Source organism: Protopterus annectens, chromosome 7.part0 (genome assembly GCF_019279795.1).
Source record: "Protopterus annectens isolate FY-2018-M chromosome 7.part0, PAN1.0, whole genome shotgun sequence".
NCBI classification, from domain to species: Eukaryota; Metazoa; Chordata; order Ceratodontiformes; family Protopteridae; genus Protopterus; species Protopterus annectens.
Genome location: NC_056739.1, coordinates 1,106,417,127 through 1,106,444,207, shown reverse-complemented (window position 1 = coordinate 1,106,444,207; position 27,081 = coordinate 1,106,417,127).

Here is a 27,081-nt window from a genome sequence, read left to right as displayed (position 1 = left end):
AAAAAACATTAAAAGATTATTGATTGGAAAATTAGGTCAGATGTGGAACGGATAAGCTTAGAATGAAAGATGATGGTAGGAAGAACAAATAAGATAAAGAAAATGTTTCTTTTAAAGGCTACACACTGCCTCAGTACTAGTCCAATGCATGCTAGAGCTAGAAATGTTATATTTTTTCAAGCAAGGAAGATACTATTTGGAATGATTCTTAAGGTGTTAGATGAAGCAAAAACAGGACCTACCCAAATGGAGACTTTGCAGGTACATATTTCCTTAGCATATACACCAAATGGGAATGTGACTTCATAAAAATGCTTTTTGAAAGGTATGAGGCAGCCAAAACATTTAATAAAATAAAATTAACAATTGGCACATTAATTCTCTACAGTCTGCATTTCTGCCCATTCACTCAGATCCTACAAGGTTATAAAGGATAATTCGGCTTTAGACATGTGTCCTCCCCATCCTTGATTTAATCCATATTATACAGGAAATTGAAATGTTCTAACCAGTTTCCTATGTTTCCCTGTGGATGACCTATGAATTCAACTTTATAAAAGCCCAAGACCCCCGCACCAAAATCAAATGCAGTCACTGGTGTTGCTATTCAAAAATGCAAATATAGAGTTGTGAGGAGAGAAATAAAAAGTTGCAATGACAATTATTGGACCTATTTTATCTAAATTAATAATAGACCTCTGAGTGAAGAAGATACAAAATTAATTCTGATATCTTCTAAACATACAACTTTATCGCTTACATGGAATCTCTTTACTTGGAAATTTTTGCATAGCTCTTGCTTCACATCAAATAAAATTGAATTAATCTGCAAGCAAAAACTAGTTTGTTGGAGATGCAAGCAAGAACTTAAAGCGGACTGGCAACACATGTTTTTTGACTGTACTTTCTTAACCCTTTATTGGAATTACATTAATCTCTTTTTACAGGCTTTTTTGGAGAGAAATTTGTTTTATTTAAATCACTAATCCTTTTTAACACTCCTATTTCTATAGGCGTTAAAAAAATGAAATATTACATTTGATGGTCTATACTGTCTATAGCGAGAAAGGTTATAACTCAGAATTGGAAGAATGAATCTACACCCCCTTCAAAGAATTTATAGATATTGCAACTGAAGTCTGTCACCTGGAAATCATTACAATTAAGTCAAGAACAACCAGGATTACCTCTTGCTAAAATGCATGGGTAAAACTTAGAGATCTGCTTGACAAGCAAAAAAAAAACTGCATTTTAGATTTAATGTAATGCATAATAACTTGAATGACTAATTGTTAATGGATACTCCTGTAAATAGTTGTTTTTTTTTTCTTTTGTGTGTGAGGTTTAGTTGAAATGTTTTCATTTATTATGTTCACAAATCTCTGACTGTAAATGCTGTTGTGATTATTTTACAAATTGAAAATCCAATAAAAACTTTAAAAAAAAATGCAAGGAGATGAGAGAGAGATGTTTCAGATAAAACCTCAACACTGATTTTCACGGCACTGGCATTGTTTTTTGGCAAAATGTAAAGTTTTCCTTTTGTAAACTTCTAAACTGCATAGCTAATTCAAGAAATGGATAAAACCAACAGAAATAGTGTGTGTGTGTGTGTGTGTGCGTGTGTGTGTGTGTGTGTGTGTGTGTGTGTGTGTGTGTGTGTGTGTGTGTGTGTGTGTGTGTGTGTGTGTGTGTGTGTGTGTGTGTGTGTGTGTGTATGTGTGTGTGTGTGTGTGTGTGTGTGTGTGTGTGTGTGTGTGTGTGTGTGTGTGTGTGTGCACATGTACGTGCCTGTGCATATCTTCACATATGTGTGTTGTAAAATAGAAGTTAACTGAAGATTTGAAGAGGTTTAGCAATTTCCTGGGATGAGAAACTCAAGTCAAAGTAAAAGAAAATGGAATTCATGAAATGTTATAAATAAAATCAGTTCTCCAACAGAAATTAGTAAGGAATCAATGCAGTTCAATATTTTCAAACTGTAAGATTGGATTCAAGGATGTAATATTGCCTTTCTAGATTATATCTTTAAACTTGGAGAAGAAAATGTTAGGAGTAGGGCCTGAATATCAAACTTACATGATGAGAGTAATTTCAGCAATGAGGAAGAAGGTTATTTCATGCTTGACACTAAGGGGCATATTACAGCAGGACAAATATTGACATATAATGCAGAGCAACTAATAATGGGACAAGATAAAATAGTGTTTGAAAGTAAATAGAAATGAAAACTTAAAAATGGTTATTTAAAAAAAATCTGAACTGTATGGTTTGATTGGAATGTTTGTAGTTCATATAATCATGGGGAGAATTATTGTTTTTTGTGAAAAAAATAAAAGGAAAAGGGAAAAACTAAGCTTAACACAGTAAAGAAGGGAGAGACAACACTGGTGATAGTGGTGAACAAGAAGCCATCTGTAAAAGAGTGGTAACAATATTAATAATAATAATAACAATAATAATAGTTTTTCATGCCCACTTTATGAATGCAAGACACTTGGTATGGTGGCACAATTCTATCAAATCTATGTAAAAAGACATTTTGAAGGCATCACATATTTGTCAGTGGCAAGTGATCTGCTTCAGTGGGTGTACTGAAGCATTCTAGCAATCATACACATTATGTTAACATGTGGTAAAACACATCAGTGTGTATATTGAATCATTCTAGCAATCATACACAATATGTTCACATGTGGTAGATGTGTGTATTGAAGCATTCTAGCAATCACACACAATATGTTAACATGTGGTAGAACACATCAGTGTGTATATTGAAGCATTCTAGCAATCAAACACAATATGTTCACGTGGTAGATGTGTGTATGGAAGCATTCTAGCAATCATACACAATATGTTCACATGTGGTAGAACACATCAGTGCGTGTATTGAAGCATTCTAGAAATCATACGCAATATGTTCACATGTGGTACAACAGATCAGTGTGTGTGTACTGAAGCATTCTAGCAATCATACACAATATGTTCACATGTGGTAGAACACATCAGTGTGTGTGTATTGAAGCATTATAGCAATCATACACAATATGTTCACATGTGGTAGAACATATCAGTGTGTGTATTGAAGCATTCTAGCAATAATACACAATGTGCTCACATGTAGTAGAACAGATCAGTGAGTGTGTGTGTATACTGAAGCATTCTAGCAATCATACACAATATGTTCACATGTGGTAGAACACATCAGAGTGTGTGTACTGAAACATTCTAGCAATCATACACAGTATGTTCACATGTGGTACAACAGATCAGTGTGTTTGTACTGAAGCATTCTAGCAATCATACACAATATGTTCACATGTGGTAGAACAGATCAGTGTGTGTGTGTGTGTGTGTGTGTGTGTGTGTGTGTGTGTGTGTGTGTGTGTGTGTACTGTTCTAGCAATCATATACAATATGTTCACATGTGGTAGAACAGATCAGTGTGTGTGTGCTGAAGCATTCTAGCAATCATACACAATATGTTTACATGTGGTAGAACAGATTAGTGCTTAAGTACAAGTGAAGTGTTTTGTAGTTGAAAACTCTATTGCTTTTTCAAGGTTTAAGAAGGTTGCTTTATTCCAAGAAAATATTTTTATCTAACTGCAAATTTGCTGTTATTGCTACAACTGGATCTAGGCAAAAATACTACACTTGTCAATAATGCTGTTAACTGTGAGACACATTTTCCTGATTAACACTGATTTTTCTGCATGTCATGTTTTATAGAAGTGTTTTACTAGAAATATGCAAGGTAAAAAATGTATGGTAATTTACATTCCTCATGACAGCCTCCAGTGCTGCAAAGAAATTTGTAAAGATTGAAAATGTGAAACTATGTAAAAACTAATTAGCTCAATAATTTCAGATGTATTTCTTAGTGACAGCATATAGGAGTAGCAGTTAGGAAAATATGTTTGAAGAAACAATAAAGTAACATATTTTTTGAAATAGTTAAAAGCACATAATTCAAACACTTTTTTTAGAGAGTGTAAAACTATGTCTTCATTGAGTACTACACAATGCTGAGTCCAAGGGCATCAGTTTGCATTTATTATTTTACAATGAAAGTAAGAACCTCAGTGTTATAAAATCTAAAGCTGCCAATACAGATGGCAGTCACCAAGAAGCTTTATCAGAAAGAAGCTAACAGCTTTAAAAGCTTTAAAACTCCTCTCAATGCCACAAAAGTCACTGTCACAAGAAAAATGCACTGTTAATCACCTGTGCCTTTAAAATCTATTATTCACCTCCTACTACAGCACAACCTTTTTTAAATGCTTGTTACCACATAGGGTCAGTCAGTTGTGATTGCATGTCCTGTCACAATCATTTGTTGTGTATTGTTTATTCTCAAGGTGATTTTCTTGAGATACTATTCTTAAAGACATAACATTCTTGCTGTACTCATAGACCCAATTATAATCCTGGATGTGCTGAAGTTAAATGAGTTTTTGTTATTCAAAGAGTAAATCATAAACTGCTACGAAGAGGTTCTCTGGCAAATCAGTGAAGAAAAAACATAGGATCATAGGATCATAGTAAGCTACTAGGCTGATGGCACTAGGACCCTTACAAGCCTAGCCAAGTTCTACCCTTATTTCTATGATCAGCACCTATTGCCCATGTCCAAGAGGGACACAGGTGGAACCCCAAGAATCAATATATGGTTACCCATCCAATCGTCCAGACTGCGTTTTAAGAGGACCAGTGAGGTGCTCTGTTTGATATGTAGTGGGAGTCTGTTCCAAAGGTGTGGTAACCTCTGGGAGAAAAATCTGTCCCACCAGCAGGTTCTATTAATGACACATACCAGGTTAAGGTCTTCAGAGTGAGTAACCCATGTACCATTTGACTTATGGATATGCAGCATTTTCATTAAACCAGGGTCAGAGATTGCCTTATATGCAAGGTAGAGATCACCTCTGAGTACTCTGTATGAAACAGAATACAGTGGCTGTGATTTTGGCTGATCCACATAGGACACATGCTGAAGACTTTTACTTTTCCTTGTGAGAAACCTTTTTTGGTCTCTTCAATTACTGTAGTTGCTTGGAAAGGAACATACCAAAAAGGGCATTGTACTCAATTATTGGCCTGATGAGGGAAGAGTACAAGGAGGTTATAACTTCTTTTTTCTGGAGGCAATGCCCTTCTTATGAGATGAGCAATATAGAATGCCCTTCTTACGACTGTGGGGACATGGTGATCAAAGGTAAAGTTGCTGTCAACCTGTGTGCCCAGGTCTCTCACCACTGACTGCATACTTAGGGCATTGCCATTGATTTGGTAGTTAGCAGGAACATTGCTCTTACCAAAAGGGATGATAATGCATTTTTTTTTGCATGACTTTGTGACAAAGTTTGCTGATGACTGCAAACTGGGAGCGGTCATAGAATCTCCAAACAATGTCAACATCCCGCAAGAGGGTCTTACATAAAGAAATGATTGGTGCCAAAGTCATTTCTTTATGTAAGACCCTCTTGTAGGATCTTGATAGTGTTTGGAGATTCTATGACCACTCCCAGTTTGCAGTCATCAGCAAACTTTGTCAGCCACAGACCTTTAGTTTTTGCTTGTACGTCCGAGTAATAGATTCCAAACAGTAGAGGTCCCAGGACTGATCCCTATGGAACACCAGTGGTTACAGGTCTGCTGTTGGAGGTGAATTCTCCTATTTTGACTATATGTGTTCCATACCTCTCAATCTCTTAGAGCAAAAAATCTGGTCAAAGCCATAAATAAAAGTGGGACAAAGGCCCAAAAATAGAGACGATTTTTAAGTATTGCTCTTACAAACTTAGAAAGTTGATAGAATAACAGCTTTTGCATTAGTATGAATTTTATGAAGGATATGAAGTCAAACTCAAATGTCTGTCATTATTTTCTAACTTCAATCTGTAATGATTTACAAATAATTTGCCAGAAAACCACAAGTTTATGAAAAAATGGACCAAAAATATGAGGCCAAAATCTGGACATTCTGCGAAAATGTGTACAGTTGAGAAGTATGATGGGTTCTATCAGTGAGCCAGTTAGCGACCCATCTAACGATATAAGGGTTGATACCTACCTGGGTGAGTTTGTCAATGATGACTGAGTGGGGGATAGTGTCAAAAGCCTTGGCTAAGTCTAGATAGGCTGTATGCAGAGATTTCTCCTTGTCCAGGGCCTTGATGACTGTCTTGAAGAAGTCCATCAGGTTTAACAGGCATGATCTCAATTTGACAAATCCAAACTGAGTAGAGTCAAGTGCTTGGAGATTCCATGATGATTTGCTCCATGGCCTTGCAGATAAGGCTAGTCAAGCTATTAGGTCTATAGTTCCCAGGGTCTGTGGAAGCACCACCTTTGTACAAGGGGAGCCAAGTTTCAGATCATTTTTGAGTAGTTTTTTTAAACTGGTATGTGTTGCCAGTGCTTCTAATATTATGGGGATGGAGTTCCAGGTTTTTGAGATATGGGAAGTGTACAAGGAGTCTCCTGCAGTGTTATTAGTTTTAGAGACTTGTAGTAACGATTTATTTGATGACCGCAGTATTCGAGTGTTAGAGTAAGGTTGTACTAAGCTTTGGAGAGCTGGGTTTTTTTGGGGGGTTATAGAGTAATTTGTGGGCCATGATTAATTGGTTGTATGTAAGAAGCTGAAGTAGTTCAAGCCAGGAGAGTTTTTTAGGGCTAGTCAGTGATGTGACTTGTATAATGATACAGTAGCAAATTTAGCTATTATGTTATAGCATTTATTCATTTTATCCAAATCTGTTTTTTTTTTTTTAGAAGGATAAGGATGGGTGACATGTATAACACAGTTGCTAGTAGGGGGGTTGTGGCTATGGCAGCTGTTGAGGAGTCTGTTAAATATTTTTGGTTTCTGTAAAGGGTGTCCATTTTTTGTGGACTTTTTAAATTGTTTGTGATATATACAAGTCAGATCTTAGCTTATCATCCACAATGGCTCCTAGTAGTTTGGTGGATGTTTCAGGTGTAATTATTGTGTTGTTATTGTTTGTGATTTGGAACTGTGGGGGGAGAATCTAGTGGCCTGGTAGGTTGAAAGGTAATAAGCTTTGTTTTTCTGGGGTTAAGAATAAGTTGGGAGCTTGCCAGCCATGTTTCAATTTCTGCAAAGGCCACGCAGGCCCCCATATCTGTGAGTGCACACCAGAGTCATAGTTGGCTCATCTGCTGCCCATCAACATTAAGTAAAGGCACAAAAAAGACCCATCCTTCAATCTTGTGTTCCTCCTTTCTTTTCAGGAATGCCTCATCTCTGTCACATCCTCATGTTTACATGATAAGTGGCACAAAATAATAAAAAAGTAACAAAAAAGGATGTAATGATTGATCCCTCTAACACCTAGCATCTGGTGCAGCTTCCCCCTTTGCTCTACCCTAGCTACATTTCTGGTGCATTTGTCTATCACTGCGTGAGGGGTTAGGGTAAAATAAAAAATAAATAAAGACAGAAATAAAGAACTAGCAAAGCACCAGCAGTATAAAACCTCTTTAATAGACAAAAAATAATAAATAAAATGAAAAATATAAGCTCTTTTGCACCTGCTCTGGGTGCTTCATCAGATCTATTTAAAACACAACTAAAAAGCACATTAAAGCTACTGCCTCAGACCCCATGACTTCAGAGCAGGTCTTAAAGGGATATGCTCATTCAGTCCACTACCCCTAGTCACTTGTAGTCACATTATCCATTTAGTCTCAAGGTGCTCTGTGCAAGTCCTCATATCATCTCCTCTTGCAGTAGCATAATATAACTCAAGGACCAAAAATTAGAATCAGCTCTTTACTCCTGATTTGGTTTGTATATGATAAAATAAGAAAAAACTCTGATGGCTACCTGGATGATTGCCTGTCATGATTTTCTCTTGTTGGATAGGAGAATGAATGGGCCAGCTGACTGAAAGAGAAATGATGGGTGGAGACAGAATGGAATAAAAAGCACAAGACAAAAACACTTAAGTCAACTTACATTATCATAGAAAATTTCAGTCTGTAGTTATATATGTTATTTTAGTGCATATATTAATTTTACTGTTGATCACTTGTATTTCTGAGTCTTGCCAAATCCTCCCTTCCAGACAAACTGCAGCTGGCAAGTTAAAATGTTAAGCTACCACCATTTCTTTTACTGTGCCGTGGGTATAGAGTAAATGTTGATCTGACAGTGTGATAAAATTAAGGTCAGTTTACATCACTGTTATTTTGCAAAGAGAAAATATACTCAAAATTAACCTTCATTTTAAAACAACACCTAGCTCACCTGTCTGAAACTTTGAAGCAAGCTTTATAGCACATGATATTCCTTGGCTCCAGTCTGGAACTCGAACTTTAACCCTGACAACAAACTGGATGAATGAAACTAGCTCAAACATAGAACTGTCAAACCTGCAGAAGACGTCTGCATCAAATGTGCCTTTTAGAGGAGGAAAACCATTTCCTTGCATCTTTTCATATGTATATATATATATATATATATATATATATATATATATATATATATATATATATATATATATATATCCCATAGAAACAGCATCCAGGATTTAATATATTAAATTATTTCAATCGTGTGACTATCTTAAGGCTTGTTTGATAAATATTTGTGCTCCCCAATACAGCTATATTCCCTATTTAAGAAACATGACCCAAAAACAAACATATCGCTTAAGCTAGGTGAGGTGTGCAGTTGAGCCAGAATGTATCCCAATAGTTAGAGGATGAAAGGCAGAAACAGAAAAACTAATCCTTTGATGAGATAGCAGTCTATTGTAAGAAATGTGCCTGTATGCACTCAGGCATGTGCACACACATGAGCTTGCAAACAAAAACACACATATTGTAGGAACATTTATGGCAATTTGTAAGGTCACTAGTACACCTACGACATATCTTTGAAATGTTGAATCATGGGAGTAAACTAGGTGTAAACTGGATCACCCATCAAAAGCCCTCTCTGACACAGGGGCAACATGCAGATGCAATGCAAAAAGCAGGCAAAACAAGAACTGAAGTGTGGCAGCTAGCTGCTTTGCTACTGTGAGACCCTCTGATAATACTAAGTATCCTTTGAGTCTTTTTATCCCTGCAACCTGCCAAACATCAGCCCTCTCACAATGACACAGATACATATTTATATGCTGGAGTGGTTGGAAGTTATAGGAGGCCATCATCTATGCAGCCATCATGCTTCTTTCAGGAGGGTTTGTGATATATGGCCCTAAACCTTTTCTTAGCCAGTTATGTGCATGCTCACAGATATCACCTTCTCCTGAGAGAGTGCATACTCCCACTCAATTTCCAGAAAGGCTACCACTGAGTGACAGGTTTCCATATTCCAGTATGCGGAACCATCTCCCTTCTCCTCCTAGGATAAGCAAGCCTGACTCAGACACTTATTCCTCTGTCTTCGGACTGGCTTCACCAGTGTCTGAGCAAATAACTGGAATCAAATCATGTAGGTGATAGGAAGGTCTGTATACCTCTAGGCTATGGAATCAGGCTGAGGACAATATTTTTGGATAAAAAAACTTTAAATATAAAGACAGAATCAGTTTTGTCAGCTGTAAGGTAAAATGCTAGTACCTTAGAAGACAGACCAAAAAATAAAAGATAAGGGATGTGTACAAACAGTGCAGTGCTGACTGTTAAATAACAGGATATTTATCTACCATAAACAGGATAATTACTCCCAATAGTCAGACTAATTGGCACATAGCAAAATAAAACACAAATATAAGCCTAATAATTTATTTATTTTTTGCTTTCCTAAAGGAAAGGTTCTTACTTAGAAGTGAAAGTGACTCAACTTGTACTAAGGGAATCACCTGCCTGAAGTTCTAACTTCATCTCAAGGTTTTAATGCGTCTTAAGTGCATCTCTGGAGAACTTAAATATTAAACAAATTATTATGTATGCCATAAAAACAGATTTTCATGTAATTAGGTTATCAAGCATTCATTTTCTTTTATTTCTCTCCAGACAAGCATCACACTGGCCTTTTTCATTATATCACTGCTATTTCTTAATTAAAAAAAAATGTGGAGCACAGTTGTTGAGCAGCTTTGCTGTGCTAGAAATTCCTATTAAACCTATTTTAGCAGTGAGGTATGACTGGGTTTGAGCCAGTGTTAACGGGCCACATTACAGTCCTCAGGGGACCAAACACTGGCCTGAGAGACAGCTGTTTATTGCATTGCCATTAGTTGTTGATTAACCCAAGCATTTTTATACTCCCTTGGAGTACTTATTCCAGTTATTTTGAGACAGAGCAATTGTTCAGTCAATTATCCAGTGTTGTCATACCAACTTTAGTTGTTCTTCAGCTCCTAGTTTGCTCTGAAAACATATAAATCTTTAACTTGCATTTCACTATTAATCTTTGACACAAAAATGTTATAGGTTTTGTTTTCAGACTGCATTCTTAATCTTTGATGTAAGACAATTTCCCTCAGAAATGTATATCAGTGATTTAACAAGAAACAAACAGGGTCACACTTATTAAATCTTAGTTTTCATCTCCACTACTTAGAGTCAGAGATATGACAGCCTAGAGCAGAGTATTCTGAGAATATGCAATATTACTGTCTTTGACATAATGGCAGTATGTGGGTGACACTCTGACAGCCTGTGAACAGTAATAATGCAGCAAATGCCATGCTGATACATTTTTTTGAATTTCTAACAGAGAGCTAGAGGTCTGCAAATACCTCTGAATGTTCTCCAAATAAGTACTGCTATATAATCAAAACCTCTGTTATAACAGCATGGCATCACTAAGCCATACCATAGTGCTTTTTTCAACTGTCTTTATTCAGTCAGTCAACATTTTATTATAACGTATGTTCCTCCACCACAGCATTTCATGAGACAAAAAAATAACATACAATAAAAATATGCAGAGAAAATAAGGGAATAAAAGTATAACATTTACTGCATATTGTGTTTTTTAACATGCCTTTGGTTGGCATTACGTTATGGTACAGTGCGGACATAGAGCGATGAGATACCTAAGTTAGGTCAGCTATTCTCTGTGCATATCCATTTGCCTGGTATTACACTCTGTTCTACTATGAAATATTGTCTATTAGCGCATACCTGTATACAGGCATCTATATTTTGGAATGAAAAAAGATATAATGATGAGAGTGTAGATATGCAGAATCACAAGTGCATAAGTGTCCACGTGCACACACATGCACGCGTATGCACACACAGACCTAGACACACACATACAGACATACAATCTAGATACATGTACAGATAGGTACATGACAGACAGACAGATATGCAAAGCTATAATGACATATAATGGTGTATTTGTGTATGTGTGTGTGTGTGTGTGTGTGTGTGTGTGTGTGTGTGTGTCTTTTTCTTCCCAAATATCCTGGCAGACATTGCAGGATTATGCTACTAAACCAAATGGATAGCACTGGAAAAATCATATCAAGAATGTGTGAGGCAGTTAGTGCAGAATATTAAAGTTATTAACCCTTAGGCTTCCTGCAATCTGGTGTTTGAGTCCTTCAACCTACATTTGTCTATTGTGTGATTCTGAGCAAATAAATTAATCAGACAGTACTCTGTTATCACTCTGGAACAGAGACACTCATGACTAGTGTGATTACATAGGCTTATGTGGTTAACAAATGCACTGATGCCAGCACTATTTCTGTATTTACTCACAAGAAAAATATATTCAATGCCGTAAACTTTAAAAGAAAACAAGAACATTTTTGGACTAACCATTTTCAGGACCACAACATATATATATATACTTCCCTCTCTGTCTCTCTCTTTGACCACACACACACACACACACACACACACACACACACACACACACACACACACACACACACATATATATATATATATATATATATATATATATATATATATATATATATATATATATATATATACACATTGAGGTGATAGTGGATGAAAGGAAATTACAATGCTGCAAAGATCTGTATACCATTTGGATGCAGAATGTAAGAACTATGTGCCAAGCCAAACCTGATGTTGTTAAGGATGAGATTTTAAAAGTATACACTGACATATGGGGAATTAGTGAACTAAAATGGACTGGACAAGAATTTTACAGAAGAAATGGAGTAGCTCTCATGGCTAAAAAAGGTGTCAAAGTCATTGCTCTGTTACAATCAAAAAATGATAAAATTATCTTAATCAGACTGAAGGCAAACTGTTCCACATTACAATAATACAAATTTATGCTACAACAACAGATGATGAAAAGAATAGAGATAACCAGTTTTACAAGAACCTGCAGCACCTTCTGGATGTAAAACAACAAACAAAAAAGTTATTGCAATCATTACTGGAATATTAAAACTGATGAGCAAAATACAAGTAGAATAACAGGCAAATTTGGCCTTACAATACAAAATGAAGCAGGAAAGGGGCTAGTAGAAATCTGTCAAGATAATTCTTCATAACAAATATTCTTGTTTCAACAGTCTAAGAGACAATTTTTATACACAGACATCACATCATGATCAATAACAAAATCAAATTTCCTTTATACTATGCTTTCAGTGATGAAAGAGCTCCATACAGTCAGCAAAAGGAAGACCTGCAGCTGACTGTGGTTCAAACGATCAGCTTATTGTAAAGTTTAGAATTAAATTAAGGCTACCACAAAAAGCCTTTAGGCCCGCTAAATATAGGCTCAAAAATATTCCTGATAAATAAATAATGTAGGTGAACAAGATTTCTGGAGAGAGTGCATGAAGAACTATGGAAAGAAGCTTTTGAGATTATCCAGGAAAAGGCAACAAAAATATCCCTTACAGAAGGACAATTAAGAAGGTAAAATGGCTGTCTCTATAAGCTTTAGAAGTGGCAAAAGAAAGAAAGAGAAAAAATACAAAGGAGATATAGAGAAATATTACAAAGTGAATGCAGATTTCCAGAGAACAACAATAAGAGATAAGAAGGCATGTTTAAATTCATCAGACTGGGAAGGACAAGAAATTTTTTCAAGAAGATTGGTGATATTAAAGAAAGTTTCCATGCAAAAGTGGGCAAATTAACAAACAAAAATGGGAGAGAGCTAGTAGAAGCAAATGATATTGAGAAGAAGTGGCAAGAATATATGGAAGAGCTATATATAACGAGGGTCATAGCATCACTAAAGCATATGATGGTTTTGTCTTTGATCTAGAGCCATTGCATCCTGGCCAATGAAATTAAAATGGATCTAGAACTTTCTTAAAAAAATGGATCTAGAAAGACTTGTTAATAGCAAAGCTGCTAGAAGTGATGGAATTACAACTAAATTGTTTAAAGCACAGCAAAGTAATGTTGTTGCAATGCTGTTCAGAATTTGATAGCAAATTTGGAGAACACAACAGTGACTACTGCTTTGAAAAATGTAAATTTATATTCCAATCCTCAAAAGGGCAGCTCTAAAGAGTGCTCAAATTATTGATCAATTGCACTTGTTTCTAATTCTAACAAGGTAAGGGGTAAGTCTCAAGCTCCAGCAAGCTACCTCCAGAATTATAGGGACCAAGAACCGCCAGATATGCAGGCTAGTTTTATAGAAGGCAGAAACTTCAGACATCAAATTGCCAACATCTGCTGGATAACAGAAAAAATAAGACAGCTACAGAAATATATTTACATCTGTGTTATAGACTATTATAAAGCCTTTGCCTTTGTGGACTATAACAAACCATGGCACATTCTTTATTTGCCCCCGAGGGATTGCAAGCAAATAAAAAAGCAGCAGTTAGAATTAATATGGATTGACTGACTACTTCAAGGTTGGGAAAGAATAGACACAAGACTGTATAATGAAACCTACTAAATTAATTAGTACACTGAATATATTGTAAATTGCTAAGTTAGACAAATGATATGTTGGAATCAAAATTGCCAGGATTAGCATTAACAACTTCAGATGTGAAGATGATACCACTTTGGTGGCAGAAAGAGAGGAACAGATACTGTTAATGAAGGTGAAAGTAGAAAGCACAAAAGCTGGCTTCTTGTTCAGCATTAACAAAATGAAAGTTATGTCATCTAGCCATATCAGTCATTGCAAATAGATGAGAAAGGAATGGCTGCAGTGAGGAATTTTATTTTCTTGAGCACAGACATCTCTGTGGATGGTGAATGCAGACATGAAATTAAAATATGCTTGCTTTTTAGAGGGAAAGCTGTGAAAAATATGGATAAGATTTTAAACAGCAAAAACATCACATTGTCAGCAAAGGTCTGTATAGTCAAAGCCTTGATTTTCCACAGTAGTACTGTATGGTTGTGAAACCTAGATTATAATTAAAGCTCTGTGCCAGAAAAAAAATCAATGCCTTTGAACTTTGGTATAGTATAAACGTTTTGAGAAATAAATGGACAACAGGAAGATCAAATCAGTCAGTAGTTAAGGAAATATACCCAGACTGCTTACTGGAATATTGTCTTGTAAAACTAAAACTAAAAACTTTTCTCCATATAGTGCAAAGACAGGATTCAGGAGAAGACACTGATGCTAGGAAAGATTTAAGGCAAAAGAAGAAAGTGGCAGCAAAGGCTAAGTTGGACAGACAACATTACTGAGGTAATGAATATGAATTTCTTAGATCTTAAGGAAACAACTGTTGACAGACCAGGTCTTGGTGTGCTAAGGTGTTTGATGTACTGACGTACTGGACATAAGCAAATGGTTAAAAACAAAAACAATATATACAATTTGTTCTAAACTCCAAGTGATTGAATTAGAGAAAGTCAGTGCATTTCAAATGAGAAATTTGTTGTATTTAAAAATGAGAAATTCAGTGTATTTCAATTGCAGCTTTACCTGTAACAGGCAAAGCCAAAGTAAGTGAAAGGCAATCGCATGCTTTTTGTGAAAAAGAACAGCGTTTTGCTTTTCTTAAAGTAACAGTAATTTTGAAGTGATAACAATAAGCAATAGGGTATGTGGAGTATATAAGTCATGATCTAAAATACTTCTGATAACTGTCTTCAGTTCATAGTTTGCATTTGTTTGTGTGTGAGTGTGTGTGTGTCTGAGTATCGAATATTTGCCTGTACTATATATATATATATATATATATATATATATAGGTCTCCTTCGGATGATCGAAGTTCCAGAACTTTGAACATCATATGGCTGAGGACCATCATCAAAGTTTTGAAACTTCAAACTTAAAATAAAAAAAAATTAAAAACAAAAAAATTTCTGTTTTACATTTTTGCATGGGAGCAAGCCTCCCTGCACCACCTACACCTCCTGCTAATTAAATATACCAGCTCTAAGATCACACTACAGTGAGGAAAACAGCAAATATACCATTCTGTGCTGTACAGAGATCTCAGTTTAGAACGCTCAAATTTTAAAAACTTCAGTCATATGGTCCTCAGCCATATGATGTTCGAAGTTCTGGAACTTCAATCATCTGAAGGGGACCCATATATTTATATACAGAAATACATATATCTGGAAATGCTCCATGTAGTCAAACATTTATAATCTTGAATATGGTTAATATTGGCAGAAGTGATTAAAACTCATTTCTTTGCTTCTGCTGGTGTTAAGTCTGTGCAAGATTGAGCATAATGAGGATCAGAGAATTTGCCTTTTTCCCACTGTAGAGAGATCTCACTGTTGGTATATTTAATTAGCAGGGGGTGTGGAGGGTGTAGGGGGGCTTGCCTCCGTGCAAGAAATATAAGTGTTCATTTCAGGCTTGATTGTTAGCAATTTGAGATTTGTGTACTACAATGTTTAGAAGTGCACTCATATACATATATATATATATATATATATATATATATATATATATATATGTGTGTGTGTGTGTGTGTGTGTGTGTGTGTGTGTGTGTGTATATATATATATATATATATATATATATATATATAAATATATGAGTACATTAGCAAATCTCAAATTCAAGAATTACCAACACTCACTCAGTCAACATCTTCTACTCAAGGTTCACTTAACCCCCAACAAAAAAAATCAAAAACACAAACTTCAACCTATCTCAAAAGGAAAACAAACATTCTCCATTCTCCTTTTGTGATTGGTTCATTGAAAATATAGAAAATAAAAATACTACCAGACCAAATGTTTCTGAATAGTGGTAATGAGTTTCCTAAGGTAATGTGTAGGGCTTATGTTAGGGGCAGGGGCAGTATTAGGGTTATGGTTAGCAAACATGAGTAAGGTGGGTGGGGGGAGAGGCTTTGCAGCTTTCCAGCCAATATGTAAAGTGTTTGCCCTATTGAAGACTGCAGTGATAATAAGCAAACAGACTTGTCTAGACTTCACTACCTCCAGGAACATTCTTCTCTGCATCCTCTATGGCCCCTGGAATTTCTAGAAAAGCTGAGAAATATAATCCCTTCAAATGTCCTTGGTCTACCCAGAAACCTCTGCCTAGAGGTTCATGTCTGGAATATCTCCAACCAATGGGAGACATCCAGGGTTATTTTTGCAAAGTGCCCAGACTACCTCAGTGGATATATGGAGGGGCTATCACAGAGATGGAATTGAACCCATCTGCCATGCAGAGGGACCTTACATCAGAAGCTTAGATCTATGATGGAATCCTTTTGGTTACTGTTCTTTGGTCATGAGCATAGCTGAAGGTGAGCATATACTAAATGGCAACTGGGAGCTTTATCCTATGAGCTAACTCCCACTTTAGCACCACAGATTCCAGAAAATGAGAGATACTGAAATGGTCTTTAACATCTCTTCCAAACATACTATTTACGGCCATTTCAATAGGATATTGTATGAATGGAAGAAATGTTTTGTAAACAGGAGGGAATGAGAAGAGGTGATTGTAACTGTGACACTCCACCACCTCTAAGCCAATAATCAAGGAGTCTCAATCCTCACCACTGGCACCAGTGGGGGACATTTACTGGGAGGATAACAGGTACACCCACAGTATCTCCAGATGCAACTCTCTGCATCAAGCACAATCAAGCACAATTTCCCTTAAGAGCACACTTGGAACACAGTCAGTCCTGGGCTGGTTTCTCCCTCTTTCTCCAGATCCCCAGTAAGACTCCCCACTGGAACAGCTATACCATTGAGATCTTAGCTGAGTTTCAAAGCCAAGACCTCAAGCACCCTCTCTGCTCAACCAGTGCTTTGTGTCCCTGTCCAAGTAGCTGACACCCACACTCTTTGAGGTTTCATTTGCATGCGTGCTCGCACACACACACACACACACACACACACACACACACACACACACACACACACACCTGGAAAAGGCTGACAGGGGTTTACTAGCTATGCCCCTTTCTGCCCAGACTCTAAGGTAGTTACGACTGCCACCAGACACTCCTGCCAGTTACCTAAAGGCTCTTCCAAGGGTACCCAATATACTGAGTGAAATTAGTATTAATACAAATGGTAGTTTGACCCAGAACAAGGATATTAGGAGTGGTCCACACAGTGTCACTAAATAAATATGCAAGTACTCTAAAAATTTAAATATCTCTACAAAGATCAGCCACAATGAAAGGCTTAATATATTTAGTAATAAATAATAAAAGAACAAGAAAATACTAAGTATATATTCACAGTGATGTCAGAGTTCAAAATCACAGGAAATACTTAAAATAACATTGAAGGACAGGCTCAGACAAATAAAGAAAAACAATATCTAAACTAAACTTCACTATATTGCTGACTAAATCTAAGAGAATCACTATTCCCTAACTCCTTAACAGACCAAGGCAGATGATGTGGTGAACGGCCATTCTTGTTGTCAGGCATGACAGAATACAGAATTCTCTGTCTCACTAAGAGCTTCTCAAAATAATATCTAAAATATTACTCCTGGGATAGCTTACAGAATGACACCACTTCATCTGACTTCTAGGTTCTCATGCAAACCCCCATTGCTGGAAGCTGGCAGGATTTAGCACCTAACTGTAAAAATATGCACACAAGGGCCTTTGCTCAGATTTATGGCAGGTGCTGGAAGTCATAAAACAATTTCATTCCTCCATGCTTCCAGAGTAGTAATTAATTCACCCCAAAGACAATACAAAAAGCCTCCTAGTATAGACTTTGTGTTTCTGGCTGCATTGAAACCTGTGAGATAGCATTTTTATGGCCTAATTTCAGATATATTTTTAAGTTTTCTGGACTGAGGTTAACCTTCCAGGGATCAACTTTACACGCTCAAAAGCTGAAAAACCCAAATCCAAATAGCGCGACACGTAAAGAGCGAACCACGAATACATCGAACGAACAAAACCGCAAAAGTGGAAATATTGAATTCGCATAGTTGGCCCTTCTGCGGTATAGCTCCGTAAGGTAAGTGTGCAATAGTTATGGACCTTAGGGTTAGGGATGGGTTAAGGTAAGTGCATAGGTAGGTAGTGTATATAAGGTTTTGTGTAGGTAATGTAGGTAATGTATGTAAGGGTTTTGTTAAGTGTATGTGTGTGGAATATTTAGTTTGTTTGGGTAGAGCTCCGTACGGGAAGTGTGCGGTAGTTACAGACCTTAGGGTTAGGGAGGGATTAAGGATAGTGCATAGATAGTTGTGTATGTGGGGTTTAGTGTAGGGTTAGCAGCTGGGTTTTAGTGCTTTAATTTAGGGTTAGAAATAGGGTTTTGGTAAGTGTATGTATGTGTTTTTTTATTGTGTTTGGGTAGGTAGTGTGTTGCGGGTGGTGGGTTGGCTGACTATGACGGTTCAAGGTTTTTAATTTCACGCTTTAGTACATTCAAAGTATTCCTGGTTCGCTCTTTATGTGTTGCACTATTTGGATTCGAGTTTTTCATGTTTCAAGTGCATAAAGTAGACCCACCTTCCAGTTTCTTCTGTTAAAACATATATATTTAAACACTTACAATAGTGCATGTACATTTCTGTTCTCTCCAGTAGGGTACACTGTGGATACATTTCAAACACAAACACTTTACAAATACCTTTTCAACACAAACATCTGTACAAATCAGTTTGATATACACATGACATACAGTTCTAATACATTTGTAACACAAGCATCTTGCATAAATCAATTTGATATTCACAAATGACATATAATTATAATATATAATTACAAAATTCCAGCAAGCTGTGCTGGTAGTACCTCCTATCATCACAGCAAGAGTAGTGTAAAATTGTAGAATATGGAAGATGTAGCCTGGTACTGCACGAAGGTCCGCATTACAGAAGCTGGGGAGTAGAAATAAGACAAAAAGGGAAACTTATGAAACAGAATAATCAGCCATATGGATGGAAGAGAGGAAAGGAGGTGCACATGCAAGACACCATCTTTTCTTGCAGTTGGAAAATCTGTTTTTTATCATACTGCGGGTACTGCTACCCAAAAAAAAATACCTCTCAGCTGTACTTGATTTTGCAGAATGAGCCTGATTTGCCTCACATGTTTGCCCTGTACCTTGCAAAATTTATGATTGTCTGATATATTACTGAGGATTATGGCAATTTAATAATCTCAGATTTTTTTATTTCCATTTCTGGCAGTTGCATTTATGGCATCTGACAGCATTAAACTTAGTAGGGCTTTACTATGTCTGGGCAGTTCAGTTTCCATATGCTAGTTTAAAAGAATAATCCCTTAATTACAATAATTTGCTTCACCAGCATTCCTGACAAACTACAGTACAGGGAATTTGCAAAATGTACCATCTTGTTGCATTCCCAAAACATATTCCCAAGTAACTATCACATCTCCAAAAATTGCCGTCTACCTGTGGAAAAATCTCTGAAGTCTACTTAAGGTAAAAAAATCTGTGCAGACACTTCCATGCAAAAATCTTGAACCTTCTACATTTTGTTGCATACACAGTAGCCATACAAATATCATCCCATTGTTCTTTAATACATTGCCTTCCCATTTTCATTTCCCATTCCTTTCTAACCTCTTCTGATTTATTTTTATTGTTATAATGCATTATTTTACATGTCATATTAAGTATCCCTTTTTAACCACAGCTTCTGCTCTAAACTCATCTATAAATTCATCCAGAGTTGGTCTTTCATTCAATACTCCCCTATGTCTTTCTCTTTTCATGTACTATGTTAGCAATCCCTGTTAGGTAAGGCAGTCTCTAACCCACAGTCCAAATTTCTGCTTGACCTCATCACACCCTATGACCTTTCCCTCCTTAATTATTTATGCCAAATAACTTGGTTCCTTTGCTAATTTTCTCCAGTAAATTCCATCTTATCTTTGGTGCCCCTACCTTCAGTCATCCATATTGCTAAAACCTCCTTTTTTCATTTCCACATTGGCTTAGTTCTCAAAAATACTTTCTGCAGCTATGTAAATATAATATTCTGTATGGTTATTATTGTTCTCCCTAAGGGCCTGCATCCAAAATCCTACTGTCTTCTTATTTCATGAACCCCACCCCACCCCCCCCCCCACATTTCAACATAATTTATTTTTGTAGTCTTCTACTTGTGTTATGTATATAAACCTTAACTGTGCATTTCTAAAGTATTGCATCATATCTGATCATCCTGGATGATCTTGCTCTGTGGGGAGAAACAACTCTTGCTTAACTCTTGCTCTCTTTATTATGTTCAACAGCTTCTCCTCTGGTTGATAACAATATGCATGATCTGTATGCATTACTAACGGGGCTAGAAACACTTTCACTGCTTGTACCTGTACCTTACTATCCATATCCATAGTCAAGACCTTCCAACTCCTTGATATTTTGCATTATCTTCTGTTTAGTCTCTTACCGCTTAGAAAGACACCCTTTGTAAGGGATGGCAGTAACTACCTGCTCACCAGCCCACAGGAATTCATAGGCAAATAGAAGGAATACTTTTAGCAGCTTCTGAATCAAGAAAACATGTTGCTGTGTGTTTTTATCTGAATCAAGAAAAGCCCACAGAAGCTGTACTGCCTGAGTCACAGCCTGTGATGAAAGAAGGGGAGGAGCCATTCCTAGAAGAAGTAAGAACAGCACTAAGGATAATGAAGTCAAGGAAAGCAGCAGGCTCAGATGACTTTATAGCAGATATGATCAAGATGTTGGGTGAGATACAGGAAAATGGCTCCTGGAGATACTCATAGCAATATGGAGAGAAAGGCATATCCCGGATGACTGGAAAAATAGAATACTAGAACCAACGTACAGGATCATAGGGAACATCCACCACTGCGGGCAGTACAGAGGTATCAAATTGTCACATTGCATGAAAGTTCTGGAGAGGGTGAGTGATAAGTGAATATGCAAAGTAGTAGAAAGTAAGATGGAAAATGAGCACTTTGGATTCAAATCAGGATGGAGCACAACCAAACTGATGTTTACAGTGAGTCTGATAGTAGAGAGGAAGCTAGAGATGAGCAAGGAGTCCAACTGGGCATTCCTAGACTTGGAGAAAGCATATGACAAGGTCCCAAGAAAGATGATTTGAGCAGTCCTGTGGTGGTTCTAATTCTCAGAAACATTGGCAAAATCAGTGCAAGCTATGTACAAAGAACCAATGATTCAACTACAAACAGTATTCAGTATTACAGAGGGGTTCTCAGTGAGAGTAGGTGTGCATCAGGCTTCAACTCTGAGCGCACTGCTGTTCATACTGGTGATGGACTACATCAGCAAACAGGTCGGAGGGGACAGAACAACAAATGTGCTGTAAGTACATGATGTGGCATTGCAGGCAGACTATAAGCATAAATGTCAGTAAAGGACAGGGGAAATGGAATGCAAAACAGAAGGCATATGACATGAAACCTTGTACAGATAAGATAGTTGTAATGGCAGCAAATGGGAAAATCAGAAGCTGAGAATTAAGATAGAAGGGAAAATAGTGGAACAGGTTAAAAGCTTCAAGTAAGTGGGAGGGGCGGTTAAGGAGAATGGATGTCTGAATGAGGAGATCAGAGCCAGAACCAGAGGAGTTGTAGTGAACTGGCATAGTGTCAGCAGTGTGTGAGAAGAATGGCTAAAGAAGCTGAAAAGTAAAGTGTACAAAACAGCGGTGTGACCAGTACTGTGATATGGTACAAACCCTGGGCAGTAAAGCAGAGTAGCTGAGGAAGCTAGAAGCGATGCAGATGAAGTGCCTGAGATGGGTGGTAGGATGCACACTGTGGGGCAGATGAAGAAATGAAGACATAAGACCAGAAGCCAAAGTAGCTTCAATTTTAGAAAAGGTCTAATAGAACATATTACTGTTGTTCAGGCAGATGTGCAGAAACGCAAAAGACAATCTGGTGAAGAAGATTTGGGACAGACAGGAAGAAGTCAAGGGGAAACAAAGGCATCTAGCAAAGAGGTGGCCGGATTGTGTGAGGGAAGACGTGTGACAGTCAGGCATGAGTGTCTAAGAAGGCAAGTGAATGGCACTGAATAGAGGGAGATGGCTACAGCTGATACAGCACTGTGGCCCCATGAGAAAAAAAGGGGGTTTGATGATGATTCCCCATGTTATAACTGCAACCATTGAATATAAATTTTAATACAGAACTTGTATACACACCTGGTTACACGCAGAACACTATTATGCTCATTGTAATACTCAGAATGTAATTTATTTGTCTGTGTGAATGCAGTGTGAAGCTTTTATATTTTTGGCAAGATGCAGACAGAATTTATGAACACATATATGATATTAAGAAACAGAATGAAAACAATGCTTTGTCCATACATGCTCCTAAAAAGCAACAATTAATTCCTTTAAATGTATGAGATTACAAGTAATGTAACAAAATCCATGGAGTGGTGATGCTAATAACCTTACAGACACTTTCAAATATGAGTAGATTACTGAATTAAATGCAGTAAATGCACCATGGTAAATCACTATTATAGTCTGAAACCAATGGTACTTTGATATTATTTTGTACTTTTGTTTAATAAAGTTCTTGCTCAAAGTAGTTCCTGATCTGCAGTTTTATTGTTTTGGAAAATGTTCCTTTTTATGCCAGGTGCACTTTTCCTGGATATGAACAGTGCATTTTGGTGTGTATTTTAGAAAAAAATCATTCTTGATCATGTTATCACAAATCAGCTTAAACTGCATTACCTCATGTTATTGTACAGAATATTCACTCACATATTCAAGCATGTCTAATGTTGCAGAATTATCCTGTGTCAACTTGATTTTTAAAAACAGTATAACATATATATAAAATCAATTTTAAAGAGATATGCATATCACAAAGTCAAATAAAATTAGTAGTGTATTCTCTAATATTTAAGTTATTGCCATGAATGCCTTTCTCTAGACCTTCTCAATTAACTTGATTTTCTTTTCTCTGCAAATACTCCATCTGTACATAATAGATCAGCTTTTGTCAGATGAGATGCAGAAAATAGTAGCATAACCTCTCTATTCTCATATCAGGCCTCCTAATGATGCATGTTTTCATCTTGTTTGCTTTGGCTAACAGCTATTTCATTTTATGTTAGGCAGTTCATTTCTACTCTCACTATAACACCAGTGTTTTTTCTTGTTCTGAATTTCTCAAGATGATGCCACCCAAATGATATTTTACCTTCAGATTGCTGGACCCAGGAAAAGTACTTTGCACTTCTCTACATTACAGCTCTGGCATTATACAACACAGAATGGTGTAAAAAGCTTTTTGTAGCCCATAAATGTACTTATGCAATACAGCAAAGCCACACATAAGGTCTTGCTTAACTTTGAAAGTATGATCTTCAGAGTATGGCTTGGTTTCAAAATTACTTGAAAGATAGAACTTTTACAGTCTATAGTAACAAGTCTTTCTCAGATATAGATGCATGCAATACTGGAGTCCCATTAGGCATGGTATTAACCCTCTGTTTGTTTCCCTATTTATCAATGACATGATCCTTGAGTTCCCTAATCTAAATATAATGTATGTAGATGACATTCTTCTAATTGAGACTAGTAAAACAATCAATCACAACTCATATTGATAATATTACCTCCCCGTTCCCTCCCAAATAAAACTGCAGGGGATATTTATAGTCATTTACACAAATACATTTAGGCAATCTGCAATGTACGCGAATGAGTACTGGGTTGCAATTTATATAGGCCATTTACTCAAAAGTACAATGACCTCAAATGAACTATTGCAAATATCCTAATAATGAGATGTAAATGGGGAATGATGTAACTCAGGGTTTGCTAATGAAGTATTCTCTATGCCATTTGCAATTCATAGCAAAATTCTCAGTCTTATTTTTCTCTGTCTGCAGATATGATATGATAAACGTATGATAAACGGAAGTCTTGCCAAACCTACCTGAGTTGCAGTCCTTGATAATGCTATCACTTTCTGGTAGTATTGCTATTTCTAGGTGTGAGTTACTTGTCTTGGCCAGTACAAAACCTCTTGCACCCAGTGGTGCTCGCCAGCCAAAGAGATGATAGTATAAACAAAGGAAAACTCATTATAATTTTAATAATAAAGACATTCTTGATAGGTTCAGACTGGATAGGGGCATTATGAAGGTCTTAGTAGGGATGTTTGACCCTTGTAGTGGTACTGGAGTAATGTGTGAACTTCCTATCCCTGTGAACACTAATGCATGTATTTCCCTCACTAAACTTACCATGGGCACTTTCCAGAGACAGACTTGGAACACAATGGGGGCTCTGACAGGCTTTTACCTGAAGGATACTATAGCAGCAGTTCCTGGATGTACTCTTGGCATATGTAGATCAGTGGATCCCTTTCAGTTGACTGAATTTTCAGAAACTTGAAATTCATACGGTCAAGACAATATGATCGAGTTTTTGAAAATTCAAAGCTTTTGAATAGCGATTGCGGTATGGCGAGGATAAGGAAATTTACTCTTTTTTTCACTGCAGTGTGATCTTGGAGTTGGCATATATAATTTTTAGGAGGTATGAGGGGGGCTTCCCCCTCCACATAAATGTAAAAAAGTAGATTTTTGTGCTTTTTTTTTTTTTGATGTTCGGGTTTTCAGACACTTCATCATAAGATTTCACCTGTATGAATTTTGAGTTTCCGAAAACTCAATCATCTGACATAGATCTGCAGCACTATGTCTATATCCTGGTGTCAACTCAGGATTGATCCAGGACTGTGTGCCTTTTATCGGATGGGATATTTCCCTGATATACTCAGTGTTATAGATTCCCTCTATGTTTTAAATAAGGCCCTTTCTTGTCCACAGGGTGAGCATTACCACAATAGGAATTCCTAGCATTCCATCAATTGCCATGTAGTCTATAATCATGGGGGTTCATTACTGTCTGTTGCCCAGCATCCTGGCAGGGTACACAATTCCCATATCGGGCACACTAGCTCAATCTACTGCCTCTTCTTCAATATTAGGATGCCAAGTGATCATCTTGTTGTTAAGTGGAAAAATAATTGTTTATATATTGTTTTTAAGTAGTTATTCATGTTAAAATGTATTGTGAACCCCGAACCATTTTTTGTTTTGTCTCACCCCCTTTTCTTTTTCTCTCTATCTCTCATTTTTCAGTTACTGCTGGATATCCATTTGAGCCATGGCTCATGACACCAGTGAGAAATTCAAGTGTAGCTGCAGAGATCACCTATAACATATCCCTGTCTCAGACCCATAATCTTCATGAGTGTCTTCATCCTCCAAAAGAGCTGTCTTAGGTGCCTAGATGAGTCTCAGGGTGGCCTTCAGTATGACCAGGCTATTGCATGCAGGATGTTTATTGCAAGTTGTATTTTGCACAATCATGATCATGCTCCACTCTGGTGGTGAAGAGACCCATGCTGTCATTGCAGCTCCCATGATGACCAGTCAGCAGCAGTAGAAATGGACCCTCATGTGCCAGGCTCATGCACTGCAAATGGCTGTACGGGTAATAGGCAGTGTCTAGTCCAGAAGTATGGAAAATGATATTCGGGTGAGTGTTTCCTTTCTTGTAAAAAAAAATACATGGAGTATACATGATGCATGTAGTGATATCTGCAGACTACACTGTGAGGTGCATGGTCTGCTGTTACTGTTCATCTGTCATTTTCTCTCAACTTAAAATTATTTTATTTTTATTTTACAAAAGTTACTTGTATTATAGTTAGTTAAAGTCATGCCTGAGTGCTCACCGATTCCTGTTCAGTGATGTCATAAGACATCATATAAATAATAGTCACATTTTTCTCTATTTGATGAATAAATTCTACTGAAGTGCTTAACTTAAGAAAGTACTGAATGTCCTCAATACTTTGATATTTCATGAGTTAATGCATTACAAGTGAGTGAAAATGTATTATACTATTTTTTATATTGTGCCATTTATTCTCATATTCTGTTTCCTGAGGTACTCAAGACCAAAGTATTTTTATGTTGTCATGCAAAATAATCTGCGACTTCAACGATGTAAAAATATTATCATTTGTGCAGTGGTGAGGGTGAAGTGGCAGCAGTATAAGTTTGCACGGCAGGACACTTATATTAATCAGTAATTTTCTTATATTTCTCCTAAAACATGTCTTAATATGTTTATGTTGCAGGTAACTGACATCTGTAGCAATCATAATGCATATAGCATTGCTGCTAATCAATGACTTGTCATACAGATTTTTTACCACCTTTCTGTGATGCTTTATGTAGTACGATTATAGAGATGTAATGCATACACTGGCAAAGATGTTTCTTGCCCAACAATATATATATATATATATATATATATATATATATATATATATATATATATATATATATATATATGTGTGTGTGTGTGTGTGTGTGTATATATATATATATATATATATATATATATATATATATATATATATATATATATATATATATATATATATGTGTATGTATATATATATATATATATATATATATATATATATATATATATATATATATATATATATATATATATATATATATATATATATATATATATATATATATATATATATATATATATATATATATACATACATATATATATATATATATATATATATATATACATATATATATATATATATATATATATATATATATATATATATATATTCATTTATATCCTTCAAGTTAAACATTCAGTTCTGTCTTTGAATGTGGAAGTGTAACATTACAGAATTGTCAGACATGAT